We start from the raw sequence: 17,372 nt of genomic DNA, 5'->3' as shown, positions 1-17,372 counted from the left end.
AAATACATCAATATCAAAGAAGAAAGTTATAGAACATCAAGCATATTTAACCTAAAGAAGACTAACTCAAGGCATTTTATGATCAAACCCAAAGGTCAAGGCAAAGTAAGGATCCTAAAACCAGCAAGAGAAAAGAAACAATAACATACAATTAAGCTCCAATACATCTAGCAGAAGAATTTTAAGTAGAAACCTTACAGGCCAAGAGAAAGTGACATAACAAATTTGAAGTGCTGAAGAAAAAAACTAATTACCTTGGAATAGTATATCTGCTGAAAATATCCCTCAAACATGAAGGAGAAATACTTTCCCAGGTAAACAAAAGGTGAGGGATTTCATTAATACCAGAACCATCCTAAAAGAAATGCTAAAGATAGTATATCAAACAGAAAGAAAAGGACATTAATGAGCAATAAAAAATCACCTGAGGGTACAAAACTTAATGGTAACAGTGAGTACACAGAAAAACAGAATATTTTATCACTGTAACTGTGATGTGTAAACTACTCTTACACTAAATAAAAAGATTAAACGACGAACTAATCAAATATAATAACTACAAAAACATTTCAAAACACAGTCAGTAAATTTACTTATAAATAGGAATGACAAAAGGTAAAATAGCAGGGGGATGAAGTTAAGGTGAGGCTTATTAGTTTTCCTTTTGCTTGCTTTTTGTTTACACAAAAGGCATTAAGTTGTTATCAGGTTAAAATAATGGGTTATAAGTTAATATTTGCACACCTCATAGGAACTTCAAATCAAAAAACAGACAATGGATACACATTAAATAAAAAGCAAGAAACTAAATTGCATCACCAGATAAAATTGTTTTCACAAGAGGAAGACAGAAATGAGACTGAAAATAACAGGGTGGAGAAATATATTCCATGCCAATGGTAAACAAAAAACAGCAGGAGTCATTATACTTATAACAGACACAACAGATTCGAAGACAAAAACTATATGAAGAGACAAAGTCACTATATAATGACAAAAGTGTCAATTCAGCAGAGGAAATAAAAATTTAATTATATATGCACTCAATACCAGAGCATCCAGATATATAAAGGAGATATTATCAGAACTAAAGAGGGAGATAGGCCCCAATACAATAATATATGAAGACTTCAACAGCTAAGTTTCAACATCGGACATATTTCCAGACAGAAAAACAGAAAAAAATCAGCCTTAATCTGCACTGTATATCAAATGGATTTAGTAGATATTTAGAGAACATTTTATCCAAGAGTTACAGAATACACATTCATTTTCTTAGTCCAAAGACTATTCTCAAGAATAGACCATGTTAAGTCACAAAACAAATCTTAAAACATAGAAAAAAGTTAAAATAATATCAAGTATCTTCTCTGACCACAATGGAATAAAACTTGAAATTAATAACAGGAAGAATTTTAGAAGCTATACAAACACATGAAAATTAAACAACATGTTCCTGAATGACTAGTGGGTAAATGAAGAAATTGAGAAGAAAATTGAAAAATTTTTTGAAACAAAGGATAATGAAAATACAACATATCATAACCTATGGGATACAGCAAAAACAGTACTCAGAGAGAAACTTATAGCTATAAGTTCCTACATCAAAAAAGGGCAAAAACTTCAAATAATCTAACAATGTACCTTAAAGAAACAGAAAAGCAAGAACAAATCAAACCCAATATTAGTAGACAAAAAATATAAATATCAGACCACAAATAAATAAAACAGAAACAAGAAAACATGAAAGATCCAAAAACCAAAAAGTTGCCTTTTTGACAGGAAAGAACAAAATTGACAAACCTTTAACCAGACTAAGAAAAAAAGAGATCGGAATAACTAAAATCAGAAATGAAAAATGAGACAATACAGCTGATATGCAGAAAATATAAGAATTATTAGTGACTACTGTGAGTATATGTGAATACATTGGAAAATCTAGAATAAATGGACAAATTCCTAGGTATAGACAACCTGCCATGACAGAACCAGAAAGAAATGCAAAATGTGAACAGACCAATGACAAGTAACAAGATCAAAGCCATAAGTAAACATCATACAGTAAAGAAAAACCTGGGACCTAATGGCTTCACTACCGAATTTTACCAAACATTTAAAGAAGAACTAATACCAATCCTACTGAAGCAATTCCAAAAAAATAGATGAGGAGGAAATACTTCCAAACTCATTCTACATGGCCAGTATTACCCTGACACTGAAACCAGACAAAGACACATCAAAAATAGAAATCTAAAGGCCAATATATCTGATGAATATTGATGCCAAAATCCTAAACCAAATACTAGCAAACCAAATTCAACAATACTTTAGTAACTTTATTCATCAAGACAAAGAGGAATTTATCCCTGAGATGCAAGGATGGTTTAATATATGCAAATAGATCAATGCAATATATCATATCAATTGATGCTGAAAAAGTATCCGATAAAATTTAACATCCATTTATGATATAAATCATCAAAAACCTGGGTATAGAAGGAACATATGCAACATAATCAAAACCCTACATGACAGACTCACAGCTAGTATCATAGTGATTGGAATAAAAAACTAGAAGTCTTTTCTCTAAGGTCTGGAAGATGACAAGAATGCCCATTGTCACCACTGTTTTTCAACATAGTACTGGAAGTGCTAGCTAGAGTATTCAGACAAGAGAATGATATAAAAGTGTATTAGTCTGTTTTCACATTGCTATAAAGATCTACCTGAGACTGGGTAATTTATAAAGAAAAGCAGCTTAATTGCCTCACAGTTCCACAGGCTGGACAAGAAGCATGGCAGAGGAGGCCTCTGGAAATTTACAACCATGGCTGAAGATGAAGGGAAAGCTGGTACATCCTACATGGCTGAAGCAGGAGGTAGACAGAGTGAGGGGATGTTGCTACACACATTTAAACAACCAGATCTCATGAGAATTCATTGCAGATGATATGATATTTGGAAAAACCTAAAACTCCACAAGGAAACTCTTAAAACTTATAAACAAATCGAGTTAAGTTGTGGGATACTAACTCAACATACATAAATCACCAGTATTTCTATACACCAACAGTGAACAATGTGAAAAAGAAGTAAAAGGAGTAATCCAATTTATAATAGCCATACCGGTTTTCCGGACCTGGCCGAGCAGGAGGCGCCATCATGGGAGTTGACATCCGCCACAACAAGGATCCAAAGGTTCCACGCAAGGAGCCCAACAGCCAGGATATCTACCTGAGGCTGTTGGTCAAGTTGTACAGGTTTCTGGCCAGAAGAACCAACTCCACATTCAACCAGGTTGTGCTGAAGAGGTTGTTTATGAGTGGCACCAACCGGCCGCCTCTGTCCCTTTCCCGGATGATCCCGAACATGAAGCTTCCTGGCCGGGAAAACAAAATGGCCGTGGTTGTGGGGACCATAACGGATGACGTGCGGGTTCAGGAGGTGCTCAAACTGAAGGTATGTTTGCGCGTAACCAGCCGGCCCGCAGCCGCATCCTCAGGGCAGGGGGCAAGATCCTCACTTTCGACCAGCTGGCCCTGGACTCCCCCAAGGGCTGCGGCACTGTCCTGCTCTCCAGTCCTCGCAAGGGCCGAGAGGTGTACCGGCATTTCGGCAAGGCCCCAGGAACCGTGCACAGCCACACCAAACCCTAAGTCCGCTCCAAGGGCTGGAAGTTCGAGCGTGCCAGAGGCCGACGGGCCAGCCGAGGCTACAAGAACTAACCTTGGATCCTACCCTCTTATTAAAAAGATTTTGAATGCTGAAAAAAAAAAAAAATAGCCATACAGAAAATTAAATACCTAGAAATTAACCAAAGATGTGAAATATCTCTCTGATGGAAACAAAGAAAATTAAAGAGGACACAAAAAAGTGGAAAAAATTCTATGCTAATGGATTGGAAGAATCAATAATGTTAAAAAGGTCCATATTACCCAAAGGAATCTACACATTCAATGCATGAAATCTCCATCAAAATACCATTACCATTCTTCAAAGAAATAGAAAAAACAATTCTAAAATGAATGCGAAACCACAGAAGACTCAGAATAGTCAAAGCTATCCAAGGCAAAAAGAACAAAACTGGAGGAATCACATTACCTGACTTCAAATTATATTACAGAGACATAGTAACCAAAACAGTCTGGTACTGCCCTAAAAATGGACGTGTAGATATATGGTACAGAATAGAGAACCTAGAAACAAATTCACACACGTACAGTGAAGTCATTTATTACAAAGATGCCAAGAACATATACTGGGAAAAAGACAGTCTCTTCAGTAAATGGAGGTGCTGGGAGAACTGAGTATTTATATGCAAAACAATGAAACTCGACCCCTATCTCTTACCATGTACAAAAATTAAATAAAAATGGATTAAAAAGTAGCTGGGCCTGGTGGTACGTGCCTGTAGTCTCAGTTACTCAGAAGACTGAGGTGGGAGAATCACTAGAATCCGGGAGGTGGAGGCTGCAGTGAGCTGAGACCACCCCCATTGCACTCCAGCCTGGGCAACAGTATGAGATCCTGTCTCAAATTAAAAAAAAAAAAAAGACTAAATACTTAAATCTAATACCACATACTGAAACTACTGCAAGAAAACTTTGGGGAAAATCACCAGGATATTGGCCTGGGTAAACATGTCTTGGGCAACACCCCACAAGCACAGGCAATCAAGCAAACATAGACAAATGTAATCTCATCAAGTTGAACAACTAATCTCATCAAGCTTCTGCACAACTAAGGGTGCAATCAACAAAGTGAAGAGACAATCCACAGAATAGGAGAAAACATTTGCGAGCTACACCTCTGACAAGAAATTAATACACAGAATATATAACAAGCTCAAACAACTCTATAGGAAAATAAATCTAATAATTCAATCAAAAATGGACAAAACATTTGAATAGACCTTTCTCAAAACAAGACACACAAATGGAAAACAGGTATGTAAAAATGCTTAACATCACTGATCATTGGAGAAATGAAAATCAAAACTACAATGAGATATTATCTCACCCTAATTGAAGTGGCTTATATCCAAAAGACAGGCAATAACAAATACTGGTGAGGAAGCAGAGAAGAGGCAACACTTGTACACTGTTGGTGGGAATGTAAGTTAGTTCAACCTCTATGGAGAACAGTTTGGAGGTTCCTCAAGAATCTAAAAATTGAGCTACCATATGATCCAGCAGTCTTACTGATGGATATATAGCCAAAAGAAAGGAAACTAGTATATCAAAGAGATATCTGTACTCCAATGTTTGTTGCAGCACTGTTTACAATAGCTAAGATTTTGAAGCAACCTAAGGATCCATTAATAAGTGAATGGATTATGAAAATATGGTACACATACATCATGATGTTCTATTCAGCCATAAAACTGAATGAGATACAGTCATTTGCAACAACACGGATGTAAGTGGAGATCATTATGTTAAGTGAAATAAGCCAGGAACAGAGAGACACATATCACATGTTCTCGCTTATTTGTGGGATTTAAAAATCAAAACAATTGAACTCCTGGTAATAGAGAGTAAAAGAATGATTACCAGAAGCTTTTATTGTTAGTGGGGTTTTGTCGGGGAGGTGGGGATAGTTACTGGCTATAAAAACATAGAAAAATGAATAGGACGTACTATTTGATAGCACAATAGGGTGACTATAGTAAATAATAACTTGATCGTGTATTTTAAAGTAACTTAAATAATGTAATTGGACTATTCGTAACTCAAAGAATAAATGCTTGAGTTGATGAATAGACACTCCATTCTTTATGATGTGTTCATGTATTCATAAATAAATGTATGCACCTGCTATATACCCACAAAAATTTTAAGATAATAAAAATATTTAAAAAGTAAAAAGTAGAAAAATATAAAGAATTGTTTACTGTTTTTTTTCCATGAAAATCTCATGTATGCCTTGTTGATATAATCACCTGTATGCAAGGCCTATGAGCCACTTCTTTTATTCTCTTATCCCCTACAGTTTTCATTGTTCTTTCCTCTTCTCAAGCACAACAGGCACACTTCTACCCCAGGATGTTTGTAATTGTGATCTCCTTTTCCTAGAATCCCTTTGTTTCAGACATCTGCATAGGTCATGATTTTACTTCTTGCAGGTTTGTGTTCAAAAGTCACTGTATGAGTGCGGCCTTCACTGACCACCCAGTTCAAAATATTTTTTCTTTCTTTCTTTTTTTTTTTTTTTTTTGAGACGGAGTCTCGCTCTGTCACCCGGGCTGGAGTGCAGTGGCCAGATCTCAGCTCACTGCAAGCTCCACCTCCCGGGTTTAGGCCATTCTCCTGCCTCAGCCTCCCGAGTAGCTGGGACTACAGGCGCCCGCCACCTCGCCTGGCTAGTTTTTGTATTTTCTGGTAGAGACGGGGTTTCACTGTGTTAGCCAGGATGGTCTCGATCTCCTGACCTCGTGATCCACCCATCTCGGCCTCCCAAAGTGCTGGGATTACAGGCTTGAGCCACCACACTCAGCTCAAAATATTTTTATTCCAGAATTTTCTATCTCCCTGTCTTGCATTTTATTTTTATGGTTCTCATCAGTCATCATTGTCTATTCAAAATACATGTTTTGCCCCATAATTATTAAGTTTGTATAATAGATACAAATATATCTAGGAGTGGTCTGCATTGATTTGGGGATGAAACCATTGCTAACAGTAAGTAGAGACAGAGAATGAAATAAATACAGTCCACAATTCAAATGGCTTCCAAATCACTACTACCCAAAAGAATGAATGCTACATTTTTTTCACTCTCATTTAACTAAACTAGCAGATACTTAGAGAACAGAGAGTCTAAAATACAAATTTCTACTATTGCAAGTTAGATTGTGTTTTATGGCTGAACCAAGTTCATAAGCAATCATTAATGTGTGCCCAGGACATGTCCACCACTAAGTTTATTGTCCTCAGTCAGCTAGTAAGGAATAGGTTAATATTAGTTGAGGATGTTACTACATTTTTATACAAATATATGTTCATTTAGCGGTTGCTTGAAAACTTTAAGGTAAAGTTTATTTATATATACATTTTTATTTATATACATTTATATAAAACGTATATATATATATTTATTTATCTATATATTCACTGGTATAATATCTATTTGCAATATTAATCACTGAGATGTGAAAGAATTTCCTTATCATAACTGGCAGCCCAAGAAAAAATGATCTAATGCAGAAAAATCTCTACCAGATTTAGAAAGTGTGAATTCTTTCAGTATCATCTGATCAATATTAAAGTCAAAAAAGATTCTTCTGAGAAGATTCATCTTTGCTCATATTAAGCAGTATTTATTATACAAACACAGATCAGGAAAAATGTTCAGGTCTTGAATCTTGCCAAATGAAGACAGAAGCACAATTGCAATGGAGGACAATAAATAAGAATGATAACACTGACCACCTCTTGCTGAATGCCTGCTGTGTGCCAAGTACGGTGTTAGAAACTAAGAAACAATCTCTCATGCAATCTTCAAACAACTCTGGAAAGTAGGTCCATTTTTCACCATATTATTTAGTAACTTGAAACTCAGAAAGATGAAGTGGTATATCTAAAATCACAGGCATGTGACAGTAAAAAGAGTAGCTGGGAGTATTAATTCATCCTCACACTATGAATAAAGACATACCCAAGACTGGGTAATTTATAAAGGAGAGAGGTTTAATTGACTCACAGTTCAGCACGGCTGGGGAGGCCTCAGGAAACTTAAAATCACGGCGGAAGGGGAAGCAAACACATCCTTCATCACATGATGACAGGAAGGAGAAGTGCCAAGCAAAAAGGGAAAAGCCTCTTACAAAACCATCAGATCTCGTGAGAATTCACTCACTATCATGAGAACAGCAGCATGGGGGTAACCACACCCATGATTCACTTACCTCCTACTGGGTCCTTCCCATGACATGTGGGGATTAGTGGAAATACAATTCAAGATGAGATTTGGGTTGGGACACAGCCAAACCATATCACTGGGATTCCAACCCAGAGGTCTGGATTCAAAAACTAAACGTTTTATTCTACATTATCTTCTAGGACACACTAAGGGGTCAGGAAACTGAGACCATTTGGAACTATAAAATAGAAATGACAGCATCCTAGTTGCATAACCACATTCTTTCCTGTAGGCCTTACTATCTAATAAGTCCATTGAGAGGTATGTGGAGAAGGTAGCTAGAAAAGTTGAATAATTTTTTATGTCTATAGATTCCTAGAGTTTATAAAACATTATTTAACACATTAGCTTGTTGGCTTCTTATTATAATGGCAGGTGTCAATTCCATTTTCCAATTAAGTGAAGTGAGGCTCAGAGAGATTAAGGTATTTGTCTGGAGCCATTTAGAAGCAAGAACTCAAACCCAAACCCTCTGTTTCTAAAAGACTTTTATTATTATTATTATTTTTCCTGTCTAGTGCTCAGTTGTTCAGCTTCCTCAAAAATACCTAAGATGCTATCTATTTAGAAATATACTTTAAACCTTTAAATTATTAAGATGGTTAAATAGTTTTAAATGCTTATTTTGTGTACATAAAATTAATTTCTATGCCTTTCAAATAAAACCATGTATGTATATAAATGTATGTTTACATATATGTATGTATATTAGTGTTTGTCAGATTCTTGAATCAAAGGGAATGTTTAGAGTTTTCTGTTTTAACGCTGTTAAGTTTTAGCAGTGATAGTAGGAGAATGAAATAGAATGAGAATAAAATGTAGCCATCTGCTTTGCAAATTTGAAACACATCTCTTTATTTTTAAAATGCAGTTATAAAATGCATTAATTTAAATCTGCAATATGTGGCATGCATTAGGAATAATACGTTTGATCATTAAAATGGTATATTTTATTATTCCATTTTGATTTCTATTTTATTATTTATTGCCTGTAGTTAGCAAAATGTCATTATGTTATCTCTAGGCAATTGTTCTTGCTTTAAAGAGAAGGTGAGGTTGCTTTTTGATACAGTTATATATCTTTAACATAGCTGCCTTATATTCACTCAATCTTGACATCTGGCTCACAGTACATATAAAGTAGTGTAATATCATTAGGAGGTCTATAAATAAATGGTTGCTAAGGTTATGAAAATTTAAAAAAAAAAGATAGACAAGAGACCATAGTAGTGGCAGATTTCAGTGACACACTACATTTATTATATATTTTCCTATATTTCATGTTATAGAAAAATGTGTTATAATTTGTTGAATTCTGTTGTTCATTTCAATAGGCATAAGAAACAATATGTTTAATTACAGTCAATGTCTCATTTTATGTTTCATTATTTTTCTGCCTAATTTATCATTTTGTCTTGCTCATTACTGCTTTCTGTTCACTTTAGATAACACATGTGGAAACTCTGAGTTCTGCAGTGTCCTCTGAAAAATATTAGTATAAAAAAATTCCTCTGAGCAGGTCTACCTTAGGTTTTACTGAATAGTATTTATTATGTAGAACCATTCTGTCCAATTGATAGTTAACAGCAAACTATTTTCTGATCGTGTTCTATTAGGACTAATTTAAAACAAAAGCATAACTCTGATCTTAGGATAATTCAATGTTCTCCTGCTATTTCCATGGATTTATGGCCATTTTCTCTAGTGAAATTTTCTGTATTGAAAAAAGCATCATTTTTTTTTTCTAGTGGGTATATATGCCACAAGGTGAGAGATTGGCATTTTCAAACAATATTGAAATAAAATGTATAAACAATGATAAAAGAAATATAAATATAGAATCATGCACAAATACATCATTTAAGGAAAAGGGTATTCGTTCTTAATGATCTTGATAGTTTTATAGAAGTATAATCAAATGTGTATTCTGGTTCTGCTTTTAGTTAGTTGGGTGACTGTGGGTGAGTCACTTCACTGTTTCTAGACCTTTTTTTTGTTATCTGAAACATAAGGAATTTGGCCTTCATATAAACTAATGCTCTTACCATTTGTGCATTTTATTTGGTCACTTAATCTCAATTTCTATAGATGGATTAGAGCAGAAAAACAAAGAAGACACAGCTTTCCATGTAGAACAGGTTCAAAAAATATTTGTTGGCCGGGCGCGGTGGCTCACGCCTGTAATCCCAGCACTTTGGGAGGCCGAGGCGGGCAGATCATGAGGTCAGGAGATCGAGACCATCCTGGCTAACACGGTGAAACCCCGTCTCTACTAAAAATGCAAAAATTAGCCAGGCGTGGTGGCGGGTGCCTGTAGTCCCAGCTACTTGGGAGGCTGAGGCAGGAGAATGGCGTGAACCTGGGAGGCGGAGCTTGCAGTGAGCCGAGATTGCACCACAGCACTCCAGCCTGGGCGACAGAGTAAGACTCTGTCTCAAAAAAATAAATAAATAAATAAAAATTGTTGAATGAAACAACAATCTGTGTTGAAAGTGGAGTGGTCAGCCCAAGTACCCTGCTCAGAATAGATTTACCATTGGATGCCTCTGGGTTCAGCACACACATTAGTGTTTACAGAAGTTACTGGTTACCAAGTGCTCACAACTTCTCGTTACTTATCATATGACATGGCTTGACCTAACCATAGTTAGGCCTGTCTTCTCCCCTTATGCCACCTCGCATGTAAGCAAGCTCCAAGGTGGATAATGTCTTAGGAGAGAGAGATTTCTTGTCGAAGCACTCTGATTTTGCCAAACTGCCCACCCCCAGCACTGGCTCCCTGTTATAAAGTTTTTATGAGCCCTATTACCACTCCCTACAAAAGAAATGCCTTTCTCTGTTTAATTTTGAGATACTTGCAGATCCTGACATTGGAGTTTCCTCTCAATTGCAATAGTCATTTGTAATATAGTCTCTATTTACATCCAGTTTTGATGTGATGCGATACTAGGCAAGTAAGCTGATCTTTACAGCTATATCATCTTGCCTCTGTGATAATTTAGATTTGTTTATTGCGGCCTTTATCTCTTGACCTCGCTGAAAGTCTGTTTTGAATATTTTGTCTTCCTCATGGACAAATATGTAAACTGAGTCTATACCATAAGGTCTTTTCAGTATCTCTAAAATGTGAACATTTCTGAAGCATTCTTCTCACGTGATTCTTTAACTTTTTTTTTCCAGAAACTGTTTGCTCATTCTTTTCTCATTTGGTTTCTGTAATTTGAATATATGCATCTAGGACTTTCTTTTAAATTTTTCTTTTTTTAACCATTCCACTTTTTCCTCCAGTCACTTCCATGGCTTAAGTATACTTGTAAATATATATTTCCCATCCCAAAACAATATATGTATTTCTATTTTCCCATCTGTCAGGATTTTATATGTACACATATTGGAAAGTTGTTGGGCGTCTTTGTGGCCCAGTTGCAGGCTATGGGACAATGAGAAGCCACAGAAGAATTAGTTGATCCTGTGAGAAAACAATGTGCCTAAAATAGGATTAGTTGAGACCTCTAATTGAGAATCACCCTCTCCTTAGTGTTCCCATAAATTTATTGAACTGAGTGCTGTGATTGTTGGTGGCTAATCAACAAAGGAAGGCTCTTCATAGCCCAAATTCCATTATAAAACATAGTTATTATCATTTGGTTTATCTGCTTTCATTTTCATTTTATCTGAGCTTGCATATCCTTACTGTCACAATTTACCTTGTCAGTCACTAACCAGTGTGTTCCTCCAACAAATATGTGGCCACTAGGTAAACCTTTTCTAATTTAATTCTATTTAATGTAATGATGATGTTTTAAATAAAAGAAAGAAATATTTTAAAGAAACTATAAAAGCATATGTGAGAGAAATATAACAGAAAATCAATATAATACTAAATAATATAGGAGAGACTGTGAGTAAATATAGAAGGATTGTGAGTGAAAAGAGTGATAGAATGTGAGTTAATAAAGAAACATAATGCAAGGAATGAGAAAATCAAAAATAAGAATGAAGCATAATCTTCAATACTATAAGAAAGTAAAAATGAGTAAAAGCAATGAGCCTGAGAAAATAAATACATAACATGAGAAATACAAAAAGTTAATACGTAAAAATAAAATAATATGAAATAAAGTTTAATGTGGAAGGGGTGAGACACTAAAATAAAATTTGATAATGAAAAACAATGAAAGAATAAGAGAAATGTAGAGAATATGCTGACAATGTGAGATTAAAAATGAAAATAACACAAAGTATCAGAACATTTATACCGAAAAAGTAAGAAAATAAGTAGAGTATGAAATAAACTAAGGGGCCATGGAGAAAAGAAAATAAGAGTGTGAGATAATATCAGAATGGGGACAAGGATGAGAAAATAGCATGGGTGAGAAATGAGACAAAAATAAAAGAATGAGAAACATGAGGAAGTAAGAGATTAAAGAAGAGAATGAGAACACAGACAAATGAGAACACTTTCTTGAGTTCTCTCATATTTGAAGTGAGAAGGGGAGGACTAATTCAGGTGGCTTTGGAAACAAATTCAGGGGCACCAACCAAGAGGGGGCGGGACAGGTGCGGTGAGGGTCAAGAGCTGAGCTGCTGCTGGGCCAGTTCCCAGGCATCCTGGAACCAGGTAGAACAGGCATCTGGGCAGGGTGCTATAGAGGCTCCAGAATACCAGGAAGGAAGAGAGTGGGCAGAGAGAGGCAGAGCAGAGAAAACTTTGCCACTGCTCTGGAGTCTGGAATTTTAGCTTAGCAAAGGTGAGTGAGAGTGGGGGGTGGGGCCATGAGGTGGTATAATGATTTATTTTCTTGACTGTAAGGTTTACATTTGCTATAATTTGCTAACCTCTAGAGTCTGGCAATTTGAGCAGTAGAGATCTATTACAATTTATTTACCTTTACCATGCAGTTAAAATGTTTGTTATAGTTTAGCTAACTGATCAGCAAAAAGGCTCTCTACTTTGTAAACTCCTATCTAGCCTCATCACTTCCTACAATGAACTGAGAAGCACTGTTGTAACATAGACAGGGTTGTTTTAGACACTCTGGGACTCCTGTCACCAGGCAGAACACTTACCTTCAGTGCAAACAGGTTTGATAAACTCAAGATTTATTAAGGGTATCCAAATTGGAAAGGAAAAAGTCAAACTATATTTAGAGAAACCTGAAGACTGTACCAGAAAAAAAAAAAAAAAAAAAAAACCTGGTAGAACTAATAAACAAAGGCAGTAAAATTGCAAAATACAAAGTCAACATACAAAAATCCATAAAAAGCAAACAATCTGAAAAAGAAATCAGGAATGCAATTTCATTTAAAACAGCTACAAAAATATTTAGAAATTAAAGAGATAAAATATATCTGCAATGGGAACCATAAAACACTGATGAAAATAACTGAAGAGGACACATACACAAAAATATATCTCATGCTCATAGATTTGAAGAAGTAATATTGTGAAAATGTCCACAGAACCCACAGTGATCTACGGATTCAATGAAATCCCCATCAAAATACCAATATCTTTATTCTAAGATATAGAAAACAGCATTCCTAAAATGCATATGGAATCATGAAAAATCCAAAATAACCAAAGTAGTCTTGACCAAAAAGATTAAAGCTGCAGGCATCATACCGCCAGATTTTAAAATGTAACAAAAAGCCACAGTAACCAAACAGCATGGTACTGGTATAAAAACAGATATATAAACTAATGGGAAAGAATGGAGAACCCAGAAACAAATGCATGTTTTCACAGCCAACTGATTTTTAACAAAGGCACCAAAAACACTCTTTGGGAAAAAAAAGTTTAGTAAATGGTGCTAGAAAACTGGATATCTATATGCAGAAGAATGAAACTAGACCCTTTTTTTTTTTTTGACCTTATGCAAGAATCAATTCAAAATGGATTAAACACTTGAAATTATGGAACTACCAGGCTTGAAGCTTGAACTACTACAAGACTTGAAACTATGGAACTAGCAGAAAAAAACATTTGGGAAATGTTTCAGGACATTGATCAGGGCAAAGAGTTTTTGGGTAAAACCTCAAAAGAACAGGCAACAAAAGTAAAAACAGACAAATGGGTTTATATCAAGATAAAATGCTTATGGGCAGCAAAAGAACTATCAACAGAATGAACAGACAGCCTACAGAATGAGAAAAAGCATTTGCAAACTGTAGATCTAATGAGGATTAACATTCAGAATATACAAGACACTCAACTCAACCACAAAAAAATACAAAACCCATTGAAAAAATGTCCAAATGATCTGAATAAACATATCTCCAAAGAAGACACACAAAAGACCAACAAGTATAATAAAAACAATGCTCAACATCACTAATCATCAGAAAAATGCAAACTAAAACCACCCTAGTTAAATGGTTATCTCACCCTAGTTAAAATGGTTATTTTCAAGAACATGAAAAATAGCAGAGGCTGGTGAGGATGTGGAGAAAGGAGACCGTTTATACACTGCTGGTGGGAATGCAAAATTAGTACAGTCACTGTGTAAAATAGTACACAATTCTTCAAGAAAACTAAAAATAGAACTATTACATGATCCAACAATTCCACTGTTGGGTACATATTTAAAAAAATCAGTATCTCTAAAAGTTATCCACACACTCATGTTTATTGCAGCACTATCCATGATAAATATTCATATTTATATATAAATACATTTTATATATTTATATTATATATTGTATATTTTATATCTAATAATATACAATATATAAATTTATATATTATATATTGTATAATTATAATATATAATATAAATATGTTTAAAATATGCATATTTATATATTTAAATATATTATTATTTATATAGATAAAACATATATTACATATAGATATATATATATTTAGTTTATTCTTGAAAATGGTCCATGGACTAAGAAAATAAATGTGTATTCTGCAACTCTCGGATAAAATGTTCTCTAAGTAACTATTAGACCTATTTCATATACAGTGCAGATTAAGTCTGATTTTTGTTGTTTTTTTGTCTGGAAGATATGCCTGATGTTCAAACTTGGCTGTTGAAGTCTTCATATATTATTGTATTGGGGCCTATCTCTCTCTTTAGCTCTAATAATATTTTCTTTATGTATGTTGGTTCTCTTGTCTTTGATGCTGATATGGTTTGGCTGTGTCTCCACCCAAAGCTCATCTTGAATTGTAGCTCCCATAATTCCCATGTGTTTTGAGAGAAACCCAGAGATAATTGAATCATGGCAGTGGTTTTCCCCATACTGTGTTCGTGGTAGTAAATACGTCTCATGAGATCTGATGATTTTATAAAGGAAACACTTTAGGCTTCATTCTCATTCTCTCTTGTCTGGCACCATGTAAGATGTGCCATTCACTTTCCACCATGACATTGAGGCCTCCCCAGTTACGTGGAACTGTAATTCCATTAAACTTCTTTTTCTTTATAAATTACCCAGTCATGGGTATGTCTATGTCACCTTCAGTTGATTATCTATTGGTGGTCCCCTATTCTGCTGTGGCTGAGCTAGTATCCAAGAGTCAAATCAAAGTTCTCACCACTCTTCCCTGTCCTCTCCTCAAGTGTAAGGCAAGGGGTCTCTTGGAGCTATGAGCTCTGTAGCCTGGGTTTAGGAAATGGGTTATGCCAGTACTCCCTTGTCTTCCCCAGCGGGAGTCTCAGTATGTTGCCTAGCCCCCAGTTAACTGTCTCCGAGCCTGGTTCAGCCCTACAACTCACAAACTTGTTGCAGTCCTTGTGGCCTAAACCACCTTTCAATTTATCTTAGACACCGAGAGCCCTTTGGCTCTAAGTGGTGAGGTTTGCAGGTACTCGCGTTTGGAGCACTATAATCAGTGACACCCTTCCAGGTAAGGCAGTTTTAAATGCTCCCTACCTTGATATTTAGATTCAATGCAATACCAATCAAAATTTCTACAGGCATGTACAAGAACTGATAAGTCCATTCAAATTTTACATAGAAAATGGTGCCAGGAAAACTGGATATTCATATGCAGAAGAATGAAACTAAATATCTATCACCATGTACAAAAATTTGTTTAAAGTGTATTGAAGACATAAACATAAGACCTCAAACTATGAAACTACTACAAGAAAACTTCAGGGAAAAGGTCTGGGACATTGATCTAGGCAAAAATTATCTTGAGTAATAGCATACAATCACAACCAACCAAAGCAAAAATGGACAAAACATATCACATGAAGTTGAAAAGCTTCTGAACAGCAAAGGAAACACTCGACAAAGTAAATTGACAACACATGGAAAGGGGGAAAATATTTGCAGACTGCCTATCTGACAAGAAATTAATAACCAGAATATATAAAAAACTCAAATATGTTTATAGGTAAAAATCTCATAATCCAATTAAAAAATGGGTAAAATATTTGAATAGACATTTTTTTAAAAAAAGACATTCAAATGGCAGACATGTGAAAAGATGCTTAACATCACTAATCATTAGATAAATGTAAATTAAAACTACAATGTGATGTCATCTTACCACAATGAAAATGGATTTATCCAAAACACAGACAATAACAAATGTTGGCAATGATGTGGCGAAAAGGGAACCATCGTACACTATTGGAAGTGGAAATTAGTACAACCATTATGGGGAACAGTTTGGTGGTTCCTCAAGAAAAGAAAAATTGAGCTAACATATGGTCCAGAAATCCCACTGATGGGTATATACCCACAAGAATCGAAATCAGTATAGCAAAGAGATGTTGACACTTTCATGTTTGTTGTAGCACTGCTCACAACAGCCAAGATCTGGGAGCAACCTAGTGTCCATCAATAGATGATTGGATAAAGAACATGTGGTACATATACACCATGGAGTACCATGCAGCCATAAAAAAGAATTAGATCCAGTCATTTGCAACAACATGAATGGAACTGGAGGTCATTATGTTAAGTGAAATAAGTCAGGCACAGAAATATAGTCTTCCCATGTTCTAACTTATTTGTTGTAGCTAAAAATTAAAACAGCTAGACCTATGGACATACGGAGTAGAATGATGGTTACCAGAGGGTGGGAAGCATAGTAGGATCATGTGGGTGAACATAGAGATTGTCAATGGGTATAAAATAAAAATAGAATGGATGAATAAGATCTAGTGTTTGCTAGTAGAACAGTGTGACTATAATCAATAACAATTTAATTGTACATTTTACATTAACTAAAAAAAATAATTGGATTGTTTGTAACACAAAGGATAAATGCTTGAAGAAATGAATACTCCATTTTACATGATGTGATTATGATGCATTGCATGCCTCTATCAGGGTGTCTCATGTACTCCATTAATATATATACCTGCTAGATACCCACAAAAATTAAAAATAAAAAAATGTACATAGGGACACATTGACTCCAAGATAGTAAAGTTGCCAAGATACTCCCTTAGAAGAAAAAGCTGGGTAGATCTAATCTTCAAAAT

General features: G+C 35.2%; 1 pseudogene; it reads left to right on the top strand.

Annotated features, from left to right (window-relative positions):
* Positions 1–3,143: 3,143 nt before the first annotated feature.
* Positions 3,144–3,771, top strand: LOC105485080 (large ribosomal subunit protein eL18 pseudogene; annotated as a pseudogene).
* The last annotated feature ends 13,601 nt before the right edge of the window (positions 3,772–17,372 follow it).

The sequence above is a fragment of the Macaca nemestrina genome, chromosome X (assembly GCF_043159975.1).
Source record: "Macaca nemestrina isolate mMacNem1 chromosome X, mMacNem.hap1, whole genome shotgun sequence".
NCBI classification, from domain to species: Eukaryota; Metazoa; Chordata; class Mammalia; order Primates; family Cercopithecidae; genus Macaca; species Macaca nemestrina.
This window is presented reverse-complemented; position numbering and strand designations above follow the sequence as displayed.